Source organism: Dama dama, chromosome 3 (genome assembly GCF_033118175.1).
Source record: "Dama dama isolate Ldn47 chromosome 3, ASM3311817v1, whole genome shotgun sequence".
NCBI classification, from domain to species: Eukaryota; Metazoa; Chordata; class Mammalia; order Artiodactyla; family Cervidae; genus Dama; species Dama dama.
Genome location: NC_083683.1, coordinates 31763235 through 31767264, shown reverse-complemented (window position 1 = coordinate 31767264; position 4030 = coordinate 31763235).

The window sequence follows — 4030 nt, the reverse complement described above, 5'->3', positions numbered from 1 at the left end:
ATTGCCCCATATTTTAGACCATTGTGGCTTAATTAATTGTTTTATTCATTTGTTAACTTAAAGATATTTTTAAAATGCTACATGATTTAATTCCAGGTGCTGTGAACACAACATCATTATAGGCAAAAATCTGTCTTTATTGACCTTACATTCACGTGACAATAAAAAGATATATACTTCTTGCCCACTTCTCTTTAGGTTTACCAATGTGGTTTCATAAAAGCATTAAGTTTTTCATTTATGATAAAGTTATTATTCAGTCAGTTCAGTTCAGTTACTCAGTCATGTCTGACTCTTTGCCACCCCATGAATCGCAGCACGCCAGGCCTCCCTGTCCATCACCAGCTCCCGAAGTTTACTCAAACTCATGCCCATTGAGTCGGTGATGCCATCCAGCCATCTCATCCTCTGTTGTCCTCTTCTCCTCCTGCCCCCAATCCCTCCCAGCATCAGAGTCTTTTCAAATGAGTCAACTCTTCGCATGAGGTGGCCAAAGTACTGGAGTTTCAGCTTCAGCATCAGTCCTTCCAATGAACACCCAGGACTGATCTCCTTTAGGGTGGACTGGTTGGATCTCCTTGCAGTCCAAGGGGCTCTCAAGAGTCTTCTCTAACATCACAGTTCAAAAGCATCAATTCTCCGGCGCTCAGCTTTCTTCACAGTCCAACTCTTACATCCATACATGACCACTGGAAAAACCATAGCCTTGACCAGATGGACCTTTGTTGGCAAAGTAATGTCTCTGCTTTTTAATATGCTGTCTAGGTTGGTCATAACTTTCCTTCCAAGGAGTAAGTGTCTTTTAATTTCATGTCTACAGTCACCATCTGCAGTGATTTTGGAGCCCCCCAAAAAATGAAGTCTGACACTGTTTCCCCTGTTTCCCCATCTATTTCCCATGAGGTGTTGGGACCAGATGCCATGATCTTAGTTTTCTGAATGTTAAGCTTTAAGCCAACATTTTCACTCTCCTCTTTCACTTTCATCAAGAGGCTTTTTAGCTCCTCTTCACTCTCAGCCATAAGGGTGGTGTCATCTGCATATCTGAGGTGATTGATATTTCTCCCGGCAATCTTGATTCCAGCTTTTGCTTCTTCCAGCCCAGTGTTTCTCATTATGTACTCTGCATATAAGTTAAATAAGCAGGGTGACAATATACAGCCTTGACGTACTCCTTTTCCTGTTGGGAACCAGTCTGTTGTTACATGTCCAGTTCTAACTGTTGCTTCCTGACCTGCATACAGGTTTCTCAAGAGGTAGGTCAGGTGGTCTGGGTATTCCCATCTCTTTCAGAATTTTCCACAGTTTATTGTGATACACACAGTCAAAGGCTCTGGCATAGTCAATAAAGCAGAAATAAATATTTTTCTGGAACTCTTACTTTTTCGATGATCCAGCAGATGTTGGCAATTTGATCTCTGGTTCCTCTGCCTTTTCTAAAACCAGCTTGAAGATCTGGAAGTTCGTGGTTCACGTATTGCTGAAGCCTGGCTTGGAGAATTTTGAGCATTACTTTACTAGCGTGTGATTATTATAAATATGTTATAATAATAAACATATTATAATAATAAACATATTATAATAATAAACATATTGTAAATATGTTAAAAGTTATTATTATAAATATGTATGATGCTGCTACATGGAACACAGAAGAGTATATCAAAAGTCTAGGAGTGACCACAAATCCATCATAGCAGATTACAGCCTGTATTTGAATGTACTCTACCAGTCTTCAAAAGGTGTTTACTATTGTATAAATTCTGTCCAAAATTTCATTCCTATCTTTACTTCAGTTATTTATCCATAAAATAGAAGCAATGATAGTATTTATCTCATAGGATTGTAGTGAGAATTAAATAAGTCAACACTTGTAAAGTGCTTAGAATGGTGGCTAGCAAGTATTAAATGAAAATTAGTTGTTGGGAAAAAAATAGTTGACTACTATTGTATTCAATTCTAGTTGACTACTATTGTATTCTAACTTCTTTCTTAACCACAGAAATGCTTTTAGCCTGAGCTCTCTTTTCAATATCCCTGTCATGCATTACTGTAAGACCAAAATGTTATTTGTTAGGAACACTATAATAGCTTCCTAACAACTGATGGTCAGGCCAAAAACATCTCTTTGTGGTTTACAAAAAGTCAGATTTTGTGAGTGTAACTACATAGTTATATTCTCTATGAATTACTATAAGACCAGGAAGTACTTAGATGATTTGTTATATATTTCTGACTTTGCATGTGTTGAGAAATAGACAGTGTAGGAGATATCATGTGTTAGATGAATGATACATTGCATAGAGATTGTATTGTAAAAATGAGTTTTGTGTTGATTTAGGTTTTATTTTCACATTGTTATTCCCTTAATAATATATAAAATTAATAAACTTGTGATATTATGAAAAATTATTGATGAGTTAAATTATTAGTAAATATATCCCTGTGTCATTAATTGCTACATATACACCAACAACTTTATTTGCAATCAATATCACTTTCCTCTCCTAAGAGCCAATATTTTTTTGTGTAAATCTCTTTTGGAAATTTCATCAAGCCCATCAGTTACCTCAAAACTAAATACACTGGCATTCTTCAAATCTGTTATTTTCTATGTAACTAAATAGCATACAACTCACCTACTATCACAAGCCAGAAGCTTTAAAATCATGGCAGACTCATTCATCCTTGTAATTCTTCTCATGCAGCTGCCTAAATAATAACTGAAGTCTTTATTTTCTTCACCCTCCTCTGTTACCTTATTTTATCTGCCTTGTGCTCCTCTTTGCTGGACTTTGATCAGCTTAGGATTGGTTTTTACTTCCAGTTCTACTCTTCTCAAAATTTCTTAATGACTCCCCATTATCTACAAAACTAAATTTAAATTGTGTGGCATAGCATTCAGGATGATTTAGGATTAAGGACCTCTTTTCTTATCCTATATTATTTCTTGACTCTACAACTGTTCTGTTTATACTTCAAGAATACTAGTTTTTCTCAAAATTTCTTAATGACTCCCCATTATCTACAAAACTAAATTTAAATTGTGTGGCATAGCATTCAGGATGATTTAGGATTAAGGACCTCTTTTCTTATCCTATATTATTTCTTGACTCTACAACTGTTCTGTTTATACTTCAAGAATACTAGTTTTTGATTCTCACATATGCCACACAAACCCTGGTCTTTTTTTTTTTTTTAATCACTGCTCTTACAGTGCTTCCTGCCAGGGAAGTCTTTTCCCTTATTTTCTTAGTAAATTACCATTCATTTATCAAAAGTGAGTTCAGATATTTTCATTCCACTAAGTTGACAATGTCTACAGTGTACCTTGTCTGTCCCCCACCAAGTCATCCTCAGGATTTATCACTAATTTTGTAAATGGCATCTCATATAAGTATATTCTCACTCTGGACTTAGGTAAAGAAACTGCATGTTTCTACTCATGTATCAGTTAAGTGCATATTCTAGTCCCTGAAAAAGTTATCTACAAGTAAATGATGGTCAGCTTTATAAAGTGAGTTAGGATAAATGTTCAGTTCAGTTCAGTCACTCAATCATATCCGACTCTTTGCGACCCCATGGACTGTAGCATGCCAGGCTTCCCTGTCCATCACCAACTCTTAGAGCCTATTCAAACTCACGTCCATTGCATCAGTGATGCCATCCAACCATCTCATCCTCTGTCGTCCCGTTCTCCTCCTGACTTCAATCTTGCCCAGCATCAGGGTCTTTCCAAGGAGTCAGTACGTCGCATTAGGTGGCCAAAGTAATGGCGTTTCAGCTTCAACATCAGTCCTCCCAATGAATATTCAGGACTGATTTCCTTTAGGATGGACTGATTGGATCTACTTGCAGGGAGACACTTTGTTTTAGACTTACATAAATATATGCATTCACAGTAAAATTTGCATTGGAACTCTTGCATGAAAAAACAAATTTCTCTAGAAAATATAGAGATTCAGGATTTTGATGGGCTTATGTCTCTCATGGTTCTCTATATGACTTTCTGATTGTGGTAACATTTGTT